The sequence below is a fragment of the Chiloscyllium plagiosum genome, unplaced genomic scaffold, assembly GCF_037043375.1.
Source record: "Chiloscyllium plagiosum isolate Xiang-an unplaced genomic scaffold, Cpla_swu_hap1 HiC_scaffold_4, whole genome shotgun sequence".
Taxonomy (NCBI): domain Eukaryota; kingdom Metazoa; phylum Chordata; class Chondrichthyes; order Orectolobiformes; family Hemiscylliidae; genus Chiloscyllium; species Chiloscyllium plagiosum.
Window position 1 is genome coordinate 133104066 of NW_028270142.1, and position 14221 is coordinate 133118286.

A 14221-nucleotide genomic window follows, 5' to 3' on the forward strand; every position below is an offset into this window, starting at 1 on the left:
AGCCATCCAGGAGTAATTCTAGGACACAGAACATAAACTTCAGGATCCACAGAGGACAGCTGTAGACTGACAGTGCTTGTCTGACTATACAGCAGCTTTTCAAAGATGGTGTGGGCTCACGAAGTTCCAGTCTTCAGGCAGATATTTGCTGTCGTTCGGATTGTTCTGGGTTTGAGTTGTTCTGGGCATTATATATGGTATGATAGAAACCACATGTGAGAGGCATCATAGAGCTGTGGTAGATAATTAACACGATAAGTTTAGTAAGATGCAGCAAGAAATCGGGCTAGGTTCATGGTGGTAAGTCTTCCAAAAACTCAATGCAACTTGAATTTAGCCAAAAGCCTGCAAAATTCAGCCCATAATGTTGGTCATTGCCTCATGGACATTTAGTCCAAAAGACTCATGAAAGTTCTGAGGTTTTTTTTAATGCAGGTTTAATGCCCAACCACTTATGGTCAGTATTAAGTCACCAAAATAAAAGGAAAGATAAGGGGGCACCAACACAAATTCTGTTTAAAATAATAAGTGTTTGACAAGTCATCACCAACCAATACCTAAAACATCAAAAACAGGCAGCCATTTTGCAACTTATAGATCTGCCTAATTTCATTGATAATGTACATACTTAAACAGTTACTGGACAGTGATCAAGAGAGGCAACTGGGTACATTTTCATTCTAAGTAAATTGCACAAATGTTAAGCATTACAGATGAGGTGAGGTCATATGCTTTTCACATACAGGTTTAAACCTGACACCTTTTTAATCTGTTGGTTCAATGTCACAGCATTAAGCCATTGGGAAATTTCTGAAGGTCCAGACCTTAAACCTAGTCTAATAGGTTTAATTTTTAGCATCTGGTTTTAGCAAACCAAGTTCTGATTAAAAACTAGCTAAATTGCATGATTTAACTAATAAAAAGTGTGGCTGGAACAGAATTCTTTTACAACTAGGTTTGTGTACTTACCTTATTCTCTGCTTTTCAAGTTGCAGTACTGTACCTCAGAAAAATACGCTCAAGTCAAGGAACTGGCAGCTGCACATAATTTACACAGCCAAACCTTGCTGAAAGATACAATTATTTGTATTTTTGGAAAATCATTAATAAAAATTCAGGCTGTCTGTAATCATCAATTCAAGAAAATACCACATAGTGGGTAAAGGATGCTTATCTTCCAATTGCTTTCAATGGACTTATTCAGAGACATTTGACCCATGACATGCATTTCCTGTCTGATTGTAGAAGCAAAGTCAAGCACGAGCATGACATGAATTTGAGCTATGCCAGTGGTCATGGTAAGCTTTTGTAAATATTAGCGTTAACACTTTACAGAGATCCCACTAAAAAACCGGCCATATTTTACCATAGAAATATAAACTGTATGTGTTGTTTTGTGGATGATGTGAATACCAGGCAGTTAAGAAAAATAATTTAGACCCTTTTCTAGAAAAAAAAAGTTAAAATCCATAAAATTTCTATAAATCACACAAATTGTTTCAATATTTTAAGTTTTTTGGCAAAACCTTTTACAGGAAACTAACACTGAATATATTTTAATGTACGCGAATTGATTAGATTAGATTAGATTAGATTACTTACAGTGTGGAAACAGGCCCTTCGGCCCAACAAGTCCACACCGACCCGCCGAAGCACAACCCACCCATACCCCTACATTTACCCCTTTAACCTAACACTACGGGCAATTTAGCATGGCCAATTCACCTGACCTGCACATCTTTGTGACTGTGGGAGGAAACCGGAGCACCCGGAGGAAACCCACGCAGACACGGGGAGAACGTGCAAACTCCACACAGTCAGTCGCCTGAGTCGGGAATTGAACCCGGGTCTCTGGCGCTGTGAGGCAGCAGTGCTAACCACTGTGCCACCGTGCTTTCTGTAAAGGGTAATTCAATGAGTTGCTCAAAGATCATCACTTGTTTCTCAATCCTTTAGGTCCGTAATCATGTCAAAGGGATAATGGAATGTGATCTAGAGTTGCAAATCTGGTTTGATTGCATCAAATAGGAACAATAGGAATTGCTAGATGGATAAAGACAAATGTTCACCTTGTCGAGTTTCTTTAAGCTTGTAGTGGCAAAATACAGCTACAACAGATTTTGACTCCAATTATAGTAATTAGCTTCTATCAATTAGTTTTCAATGAACCCAAAAACAGGGAAAACACCAATTCCAGAAAACTTTAGAACGATAGTTCTAAAATCAGTTGCTCCTCCTATACACGTCACATTTGTTCTACCTCAAAATATTGTGATATATTTCAGGTCAGAAAGCTATTTTCAATCACCAAGTTTCAGACAGACGAAAGCATGGGGAATACAGAGAAGCAGAAGAAAAAGCAGGATCATTGTGTGAACCATTTACAAAATGCACTGAAAAACGTCCTGCAAAGTTCCTTCAACAGCATCTTCTAAACACACAACCATTTCCATCTAGAAGAACAAGGGTAACAGATACATAAAAACACCACTGAGATAACAAGAGGTCATTATCTCTCACCAAGTCACACTTTATTTACACATAAACATTCCTTGACTAAGAGTCAAGCACCAGAGTATCAATATTCCTGACACTCAACCTTGTTTTTATAAATATATTTATGAGCAATTTTTTTTAACTTTACGAACATATACAATTATTGAAAAATACAATCAATAACAAATATCAGTATAATAAAAAGAAAGAAAAACACAAATTACAATACAACTACTGTCTACTAACTACTAACCTACCGTATAATACAAAACAAACTCTAACACTGTGCAAAGCAACACCAAAAAAAACAGAAAGAAAAGCAAAAAAAACACAAAATACAGAATAGCTATGCTCGGCGCAAAGCTCCCAAACAAAGGAACAGGAGCATTGTATATATACCCATATTAACTCAGGAGACCCCCTCCAGGGCCCAGGGCTTGACAAATCTAACCATCCTGGTTAAACAAACGCCCTAGTTAAGATAACTGACAAATCTATATCCAAATAACTCAAGTAGGGCTGCCATGTTTTTTAGATTACATTACATTACAGTGTGGAAACAGGCCCTTCGGCCCAACATGTCCACACCGACCCGCCGAAGCGCAACCCACCCATACCCCTACATTTACCCCTTACCTAACACTCACGGGCAATTTAGCATGGCCAATTCACCTGACCTGCACATCTTTGGACTGTGGGAGGAAAGCGGAGCACCCAGAGGAAACCCACGCAGACACGGGGAGAATGTGCAAACTCCACACAGTCAGCCGCCTGAGGCGGGAATTGAACCCAGGTCTCAGGCACTGTGAGGCAGCAGTGCTAACCACTGTGCCACCGTAGTGTGTGGTGCACCATGTTTGTAAAAAAGTCCAAGGGAACATGCTCCATAATTAACTTCTGCCATCCGAGCAAGCCCAGTGGGTTTTCAGACACCCAACTCATCAGAATATTCTTCCGTGCACAGTGTGCAAGAATATTAAATAGTTTCTTCCCATGCCCGTCTAAAGATGGTAAATTTGGTAGACCTAAGAGGAGAGATATCGGGTCTACTTTGACTTGAGTCCTCAATACCCTCCCTATCTCTCCCGCCACAGCGCTCCAATAAACACGGAGCCTGTGGCATGTCCAGAAGCAATGGGTAAGAGTACCTACACTTATTTTACATTTGGGTCACACTGAAGATGCCCCTTTTTCAAACTTTGCCAGACAGTCTGTGCCAGATGAGCCCTGTGCAGAACTTTTAACTACACACGGCATGTCCTATTACAGATTGAGATCTTTTGAGTATTCACCCATATGTTCTCCCATGTTTCAGAACAGATCTCCATTCCTAGCTCTTGCTCCCAGACCTCACATAACCGGTTAAAATCTTGCCAGGCACTGCCACCCAGCAGGTGATAGAGGGCACTAACCAAAAGGGTGCTTGTGGAACGTAGCAACAACCTCTCTGTATCGGGCTTGTAGGGTTTAGTGAGAAGTGTAGTCTTCTTCTGGATGAAATCCCTAACCTGAAAAAAACAGAAAAGATCTCTGCTGGGCAACCCATATTTGTGGCTCAGTTGCTCAAAAGACATCATAACCTCCCCTTCAAACAAGTCTCCCAAACTAGAAACTCTTCTTGCTGCCCATAGTTTGAACCCGGAGTCCATCATCCCTGGTCAGAACCCTGGCATGCCAGCTATAGGTGTAAGTGGCGAAGTCTTGGATAAACAACCCTCACTCTGACGCATCGCCCTCCATGCCTTGACTGTACTAATGACAATGGGGTCCCAGCAGTGGTCCATAACTGTCCTCATCTTATCCATGAACAACAGGTTAATAAGAGGGCACTTTGCGTCAATATCCAACCATATTGAGTTTGGATCGTTACCTACCCAATCACAGACAAAGTACAGCAGGGAACTCAATTGATACCTCCTGATATCTGGGAAATCAACTCCTCCCCCTCCCTGAAGCAACAGCAATTTAGTAAGTTTGATGAGGGGCTGCCTACGATGCCAGACAAAGGAACCAAACCATCACATAAGCTTCCGCAGTGTTGACCTGTGAAACATTTTAGGGAGCATACACATGGGATAAAGCAAACGAGGAAGAAGATTCATCTTAATGAGAGATATTTGGCCCAGCCATGAAATTGGAAGAGCCTCCCATCTCTGGAGATCTTGTCTAATATTGTCGAGCAAGTGAGCAAAGTTAGTCCGAAATAACAGATCAAACTTGGGGGTAATAAAAATGCCTAAGTATCGGAACCCCGTCCGTGACCACTTAAAAGGGAACTTAGGGCCACCTTCAACTTCTGGCACATCCTTAAGGTTCCCCAAAGGCATAGCCTCCGATTTTTCAAAGTTAATCTTATATCCTGAAATAGCCCCAAATGAATTGATACATTGTATCAAGTGGGGTACGGAGATCCTTGGGTTCAATAAAAACAGAAGGACGTCATCCACATACAGTGTAATCTTGTGTGCCCTCGATCCCATTTCCACAGCGGTTATGTGGATGTTCTGACAAATGGCCTCTGCCAGTGGTTCTATCACCAACGTAAACAACAATGGTGAGAGGGGGCAGCCTTGCCGACTACCCCCCAATCCTAAAATTCCCAGACTTCACGGCCAGAGGGTGGAAATTTAAAACCTCCACCAACCTAGCAAAGACTCCATCCAAACCAAACTGTTCTAAGACATAAAAAAGATACAGCCATTCCACGCAGTCACATGCTTTCTCTGCATCTAAAGAAATCACCAACCCCTGAATCGATCGTTGCTGACAAGCTTGAACCATATTCAGCAACCTTCTAATATTATTAGAGGACCTATGGCCCCTTATAAAGCCTGTCTGGTCCTCTTTAAGAATAAGGGGCAACACCCTTTCCAATCTCAGCGCCAGAATCTTGGACAGAATCTTGAAATCTGAATTTAATCGAGAAATGGGCTGTATGAGGCACAATCCTCAGGAACCTTCCCCTTCTTAAGAATTAAGGAAATATTAGCTTCTCTCAAAGATGGTGGTAGGCATCCATGCATATAGGAGTGATTGTACTTCTCCAACATCAGCCCTGACAGAATCCCTATAAACTCCTTATAAAACTCACCTGGGAGACCATCTTTCCCACTCTGAAGTTGCCTCGCTGCCTCCTGTATTTCCTGATCTGTCAAGGGGGCATTAAGGAGATAGGCCTGTTCCAAGGTTACCCCTGGGAGGTCCAGGTTCTTAAAAAAGATCTCCATTTTGGCCCTCCTGTCCTCGCAATCTTCAGACCTATCCAATTCAGAGTAAAAGCTCCGAAAAGCCTCATTAATCTTTTTAGTATCGTATGTAAGGACCCTGGCGCTGTCTCTGATTGCAGTTATGGATTGGGGAGCACACTTTTTCTGAGTCAGGTACGCTAAATACTTACCTGGCCTATCCCCATATTCGAACAGCCTTTGTCTAGCAAAAGCAAGTTCTTTCTTTATGTTTTGTGTCAGTATTGAATTCAAGGCACCCCGGAGCGCCGTGATTCGCTGCAGTTTAGTCACCGAAGGCCACGCAAAATGTGCCAGCTCGGCGGCTTTCAACCGCATCTCAAGTAGATGCTGCTGTTCCTTCTTCTGTCATTTCTGACTAGCCAAATAGGAAATAGCTAATCCCCGAGCAAAGGCCTTAGCAGTCTCCCATAGCATGGATGGACTACTAGCCGTGCCTGAGTTGATAGTCAAGAATTCCTGAAACTCCTTCAAAAAGTATTCCACAAATTTGGAATCCTTAAGGAGAAAAGGGTCCAAACGCCAGTGCCACAAACCTAGCCCTTCACTCTTGGCCTTAACCTCCAAATATTCTGCTGCGTGATCAGAGATTGGTATATTCCCAATTTTACAACCCATAAGCGAATCCAGAAGGGCCGAGGGAGCCAGAAAGAGGTCAATCCTCGTGTGACATTTACGTGGGTTTGAAAAAAAAGGTGAAGTCCCTGCCGGTAGGGTGAAGGCATCTCCAAATATCCACCTGCCCTAACTCCTCGCATAAGTCAACCACCTGCTTGGCCTGCAAAGAAATAGTTGGGGGCCGAGAAGGCATCCTGTCCACTGTCGGATCCAAAAGACATTTAAAATCTTCCCCTATAATAATGTGCCGTGTTCCAAAAGCTCTCAACTTAGAGAAAGCACTAATCAAAAATTTGAGGGGATGCGCCAGAGGACAGTAGACATTTAAAATGCCATATTTCTCCCCATGTATCAGGGCTTTAAGTATCACAAACCGTCTCTGCTCATCTTTCACCTGCTCTAATAATGTGAACGGAAGATGTTTTCTGGATAAGTACCGCCACGCCCCTACTTTTAGTAGTAAAGGATGAAAACAATACCCAGTCATAACCCCCCTGTTGTAATTTCAAGTGTTGGCCATCATCAACATGGGTCTCCTGCAACAAAGCTATATCAACCCTTTCCTTCTTAAGGCTAGAAAGCACTTTTTTCCTTTTAACAGGCAAATGATTTCCCTTAATGTTCAAGGTGAACCATTTAATAAGGCACTTAGCCATATCCCCTTTCAGAGACCCTTGAATCCCTCAGAGGGAGAACCCTGCTTACAAAGCGCTGAGCATAAGTAAATAAAGACTCAGAGTCGAAGAACTATAGATACAAAAACTATTCTATCATAACTATAAACAACTATTACTACCAAAAAAACTACAAAGAAAACCAACTATAAAACCTTGAGTGAAAGACTTTTCCCCCTGCCCAGAGGGGGCACCCTTCTTCACAACTCCTTCAAACCCAGACTCTGCCCCAGCCTTAGGCCAGAAAAAAAACAAGGAGATGATCCTTAAATCAACAGAAAAAAGACAAAGTCAGGATGAGCACTCCACCCATCCCTGGCTTCATGTCACCCCTACTTGTGGCTAAAAGAGAAGCAGAACAAACAAAAAAAGGGAGAGAGACAACAAAGAACATCCACAAAGTTTCCCATCAGAAAATACAGTTATTAAAAAGAAAGGAACAACTTATTCCAAGGTCTTTTCCTCCTTTCCATAAAGGAAAGTATTAGGCAGAGCTGTCCACAGAAGTTCCACAAATTGCCGCCATCTTGCGGAGTCCCCAGCATTCAACCTTTTTATGTGAACCAGGGTTCTCTGATTGGACCGGATTAACAATCCCAATCAGAGAACTCATGTTCTATAAGGTTCAGCTGGCTGACCTTTTTATAATCACTGCATGCCTCTCTGAGTCCGCAGACATTGGCCAATCTGGTTTCTTTGAGAGTCTCTGGGATGTTTTCGCACCGGTTCACATTCTTTTGACTCAGCGTCTGACACGGGCAGCATGTAATGCACGAAGGTCGTTTTGTGCACCAGGCGTGCCTCAGTAGACTTTCCACTCTCTTCCTCCACTGGAAGAGGCACTGAGGTGACTGCTTCCGTGGGTTCCATCCCTGTGAAGGACACACCTCCTGCCCTTCCTGATGAAGGGCTCTTGCCCGAAATGTCAATTTTCCTGCTCCTCGGATGCTGCCTGACCTGCTGTGCTTTTCCAGTATCACTCTAATCTTGACTCTAATCTCCAGCATCTGCAGCACCCACTTCTGCCCAGACCTCTGCTAGCTTTGCTTATAAATCTTCTGTCTGAGGGATTGGATATTTATCTAGCTGTGAAAAACAGTTTACTGTTTGTTTAAAATCACACCAGCAACAAATTACAATGGTTTCTTGGCCAGGATCCTGAAGAAAATTTTAACCATTTAGCCAAGGCTTGGTTTTATTTTGGGGTTTTGCTCTGGACTGACCTAGAGTCCCTCTGATCAGATTACATCTTGACTGAGGCTATGCAATTGCCTCAACTTAAGTTGTGTTCCCCAAGCTCAGTTGGACAGGTAATGGTGGCCACTTCCATTGGAATACCTTGGAACTCACATGCTTGAATTGCTGCAATTTCCAATTATAGCATGTGTTTGAAGTCCAGTTGAGCTTCAGCTACCAGGTATTTTTGCATAGTTACATTATTAATTCTACATACCAGACGATCTCTAAGCTTCTCATTAAGAGTTAAATCAAATTCATAGCCTTCTGCCAGTCCTCTTAGCCTAGTCAAAAACCCTAATATGGATTCCCCTGGTTTTTGAATTGCCAATTAAAAGTGGCTCAGAATTAGAAGTGGCTGTGGCCATAATATTCCTTAATTATGTCAGTAATTCTTGCAAGGTTTTAGTATCTGATGCCTCAGGAAACGTTAGGGTCCTAATGACAGAAAAGACTACAGCTCCAAAGGCCTTCAGGAGAACTGCTTACAAAATCAGAAATCGCTGAAAAGCTCAGCAGGTCGGGCAGCATCTGTGGAGAAAAAGCAGGATTAATGTTCCGGTTTCAACAACTAGGAAAACTTCTTGTTTTTTGTCTGCCCAGAATGCATTCTTTTCACATACTCGGCCCAGTCCTCAACAGTAGTATCAAACGAGTCAAGCTTCCCAAACAAGGCATGATAGAAGAAACCCCAACTCAAATACAACTGCTATGAGTGCATTTTTTTAAGGATTATGCTTTACTTTGTCTCCAGAGGCTAGTATCCTATGACCAAGACTCCCTTTATCTGCACATGAACAGTCCTTGACACGGGGTAAATCCTTCTGCTAATTTAAATCAGACACACAGAAAAGTTCACCTCACCTCAAAAAAACATGAGTGACAAAGACTTACCAAATCCTACTATTTAAAGAAAAAATTTAACAATGTATTCTTTAACTCCAAGAAAAAAAGTCAGCAACATTATACTGTATCCTCCTTTGTCTCATCAATTTATCTACCTTCCACCCTAAAACACTATACTGATCCGATAAAAATCCTCGATTAAGCTTAACAAAAAATTCAAACTTCAAAACCAGTCAGCTTTCGGTCTTCCAAAAGATTTTCCTGGGTCTTTTCTTCGGTCTTCTGCTTTGCAGATTTCATATAAAAAGGTAACTTTCAGAGAGAGGCTCCACAGGCTGTATGGTACTCTTTACCATTCTAGCTAACTGTTCAGAATGCCTGATTTTTATTCCCCAAAACATCAGACCACCTCATTGGCTTATGTCCTCAAAACAGGAAAGTTCTAATTCGAATGGATTTTGGTATCATGGGGCATAATTTAAACTGATTGACCAAATTCAAATTTGTTGTGTAGCATAACAACTCAGCTCAGCTATTTGTTTCACAACCAAATGTCACATTTTAAAATTTTTCAGCACACACTGTGCCTTTCTAGGTCAGTGCTAGTTTTCACTCTCTTAAAGGTACAGTACACGCCTATCCCTTCATAACACTACAGTACTACCTCATACAGAGTTAGGCACGAGAGTGTTGATATCCCTGGCACTCAACCTTTTTGTGTCAGGTGGGCTCTCTGATTGGACCAGATGAACAACTCCAATCAGGGAATTCATATTCTATGAGGTCCAGCTGGCTGACTTTATTACAATCACTACAACCACCATGTGCAGTTCCCCTCCAAGCCACTCACCATCCTGACTTGAAAATATATTGCCATTCCTTCAGTATTACTGGTTAAAAATCTTGGAACTTTTCTGCCTAACAGCATTAAGGGTCTACCTACAGTACATAGACTGCAATGGTTCAAGAATGTAGCTCACCACCACCTTTCAAGGCCAAATAGGGATAGGCAATAAATATTGGCCCAACGAGAAAAATACATCTCACAAGTGAATTATTAAAAAACTCAAGACAGAGGAAATCACAGTGGGGATAAAAGTCCTACGTACAAGAATCACCCTTTCAAAAGGGAGCAGGATTGGGACAAGTGTCCTTGGAGGTCAGGCTGGTTAAATGCAAAAGGACATAATTGCTAGATGGGAAAATGAGGCAACAAACAAGATTAGGAAGGAGTGGCACATGGACAAAGTCTGGATTCACATTAAGGATACCATCATCCTATTGTGTGATTTAGCCACTGTGATAAATGGGATAGATTTCAACAGAGTTAGCAAATCAATCTGGACATCCAAGAGGCATTGTGGGACATCAGTAGCAAAACTTAATTCCAAGAAAATCCGAACTCTCATAATTGTATGCCAGACAGCATGAATAGTAAGTGATAGACAGAGCTAAGTAATTCCACAACTTCGATCAGATCTAAAATCTAGAGTCCTGTCACACCTAATCATGAATGATGATGGGCAATTAAACAAACCTAAAGAGAAGGATCTACAAAATTTTGGGGTAGCATGGTGACTCAGTGATTAGCACTACTGCCTAACAGTGTCAGGGATTCCAGCCATAGGTGACTGTGTGTGTGGACTTTTCGCATTCTCCCTGTATCTGCATGGGTTTCCTCTATGTGCTCCAGATTCCTCCCACAGATGTGCAGGTTAGGTGGATTGCTCAATGGCGTCCAGGAATGTGCAGAATAGGTGGATTAGCTGTGGGAAATGTCGGGCTATAGGGACAGGAGTGGATCTGGGTGGGATGTTGTTCGGAAAGTCAGTGTGGACTCGATGGGCTGAATGGCCTGCTTCCACAGTATAGGGTTTCTATGTCCCCTCTTAATAAAACAAAATCCCCAACCTCCATGATGAGGAGCTCAACAAATCAGTGTGAAAAGTTACAGCATTTGCAGTGAACTTGAGCAAGACATATGGAGTGAATGGTCCATCTGAGGTTGCCCCACATGACAGGTGCCAAACATCAGCCAATTTGATTCACTCCATGTAATATCAAATAATAGCTGAAGACACTGGCTATTGCAAAGGTTTACAGCCCTGTCAAGCTTCCACCCTCAACATATTAAAACAGCCATCCCCTACAGATGAGCCCTACACATACACAGGATCTGTTCAGATGAGAAGGAACGCGACGGACACCTAAAGGTGCTGAAGGACGCCCTCATAAGAACAGGATACGATGCTCAACTCATCAACTGCCAGTTCCACCGTGCCACAGCGAGAAACCGTAATGACCTCTTTAGGAGGCAGACACGGGATACAACTGATAGGATACCCTTCGTTAACTAGTATTTCCCAGGAGTGGAGAAGCTACGCCATGTTCTTCGCAGCCTGCAACACATTATCGATAAAGACCTCGCTAAGACCTTCCTATGCCTCCACCTCTCACCTTTAAACAACCACCAAATCTTAAAACAGATCATTTAACTGCCCAGTCTTCAGGCCAACATCAATCTCAACACTGCACAACCTTGTCATGGCAACCACTGCAAGACATGTCAGAGTGTCAACATGGAGTGGAATAGATAGAGCCAATTGCCAGAGAGTTTTCCCCAGGCCAGGATTGACTGGTACGAGGAGTCATAGTTTGAAGATATTAGGAGGAAGGTATAAAGGAGACATCAGAGGTAGGTTCTTTACGCAGAGAGTTGTGAATGCATGGAATGCGTTGTCAGCTGTGGTGGTGGAAGCAGAGTCATTAGGGACATTTAAGAGACTGCTGGACATGCTCATGGATAGCAGTGAGTTGAGGGGTGCATAGGTTAAGTTATTATATTTTACATTAGGATTAAACCTCAGCACATCATGGGCCAAAGGGCCTGTTCTGTGCTGTACTTTTCTATGTTCTATGATACTACCACTACACATGGGGACACTACTCACCATGTACACAGCAGGTACTCATGTGACTCAGCCAAGGTTGTCTACCTCATAGGCTGCAGGCAAGGATGTCACAAGGCATGGTACGTTGGTGAGACAAAGCAGACACTATGACAACGGATAAATGGACACCGCGCGGCAATCATCAGGCATTTCAACGGTCAGGGACATTCAACCTCAGTTCTTCAGGTGACCATCCTTGAAGGCGGACTTGGGGATACGCAACAATGTGGAGTGGCCAAGCAGAGGCTGATAGTGAAGTTCGGTACCCAGGAGGAACCTTGGGTTCATGTCATACTACAGGTGACCTCACTACACTATACACTCTCTCACACACACATACATATATACAGACACACACACACACACTCATACACATACACACACCCTACATTCACACCCATGCGCACACCCTCTCTAAGGCATGTACTCCATCACACTCACGCACGTACTCCATCAAGCATGCACACACTCTCACGCACACACACTCTCTCTCCCCCTCACATGCACGCACACACACATATAAATCTATGGGGTGAATTTGCATTTGCAGAATTGTATTTGCAGATACATTCTATTTTATTCAGAAACACACTATCTGTAGGCAGTCAATCGATGTGACATTTTATAAATTCCTACTTTGTTAATAGAACCAGTCTGACTCTAGATTGGAATACATACAGAGTCTAACCTCACACCTTTAATGCATTATTTGAGCTGAGATGTCACCTTTTTTATGATGTGGAGGTGGGTGGACAAAGTTAGAAATCATGTAATACCAGGTTATAGTCCAATAGGTTTATATGGAAGCACTATCGTTTGGAGCGCTGCTCCTTCATCAAGTGGCTGTGGAGTCACAACGTCGCATTTACTGCTCCTCAGATGCTGCCTGACCGGCTGTGCTTTTCCAGCACCACACTCTTCGATTCTGATCTCCAGCATCTGTAGTCCTCACTTCCTCCTAGATACATTTGGTGTTTACAAACACTGTCAGGCAGAAATATGTGTGACAAACATGCAGATGTTGTAATAATAAAGGGAGGCAAATAGTATTTCGACCATCGTTACAAAGACATTTGAGTGTAAAAGATGTCTTGCTGCATTTTTATAGAGTCAAGGTAATATCAGATGAGGAACATTGTGTCCAATTTTGGACTTATAATCTTGTCATAGGATGATAAGCCATTTAAGACTGCGAAGGAGGAATGCCTAGATTCAGAAGGTGGTGAATCCTTAGAATAAAAAACGTTATAATAACATTATAACATTTTCCCTAGTACAGACATCAAACTAACAGGTCTGTTGTTTGCCATTCTCCCACCCTTATAGAATGAGATTACATTTGCTGCTATCTAGTCTGCAGTGAGATTAAATTTTTGGCTTTCAATCTGAAGGAATCTTTTCAAAACCTGTGGAATTTTGAAGGATCATCACCCACTATCTCATAGTTACCACTTTCAAAACTCTTCTATGTAACTCATCTAGTCCTGGCTGAATCCAATTAACTTTTCAAGCAGTGTCTTTATATTAGTCTACAAATCAATTTTACACACCAGAGTAACAAAGAAAGTGGCCATGGAAATAATTGTTGTGATTTTCCAAAGTCTATACATTCTGGAACAATTTTGGCAGATTGGAAGGTGGTAAATAAAACATATTGTTTAAAAAAAAAGAGGCAGCAATTAAACTGGGAATTACAGACTGGTTCTTCTGACATCAGTGGGAGGGAAAATGCTGGAGGGAGTTTATTATAAAGGATGTGATTACAGGACACTTAGAAAATACTACGGGATTACACAAAATCAACGTGGCTTGATGAAAGGGAAATAATGCTTGATAAAGTAGAGCTTTTTGAAGTCATAATGAATACAATATATATAAGGGAGAGTCAGTGGATTTGGCGTTTTTAGATTTTCAGAAAGCTTTTGACAAGATCACACATAAGAAAAGCGTGTAAAACCAAAGCAAGTTCAATTGGTATTGATATACTGGCATGGATTAAAAAATGGTTAGCAGACAGCGAACAGAGCACAGAAATAAAAGTAGGAGCAAATGTGTCTTTTTTAGAGTGGAAGGTAGTAACCAGTCAGCTATCACAGGCCCCCGAATTCTTGGACCCCGAATATTCATGTGCTGACAAATTAGGAGACATTGATAC

The 14221-nt window shown here is 42.1% G+C and overlaps 1 protein-coding gene across 2 annotated transcripts in view; it reads right to left on the reverse strand.

Annotated features, from left to right (window-relative positions):
- LOC122548766 (piezo-type mechanosensitive ion channel component 2) overlaps positions 1-14221 on the reverse strand; it is a 782240-nt gene that overhangs the window by 621462 nt on the left and 146557 nt on the right. The window lies entirely within an intron of this gene.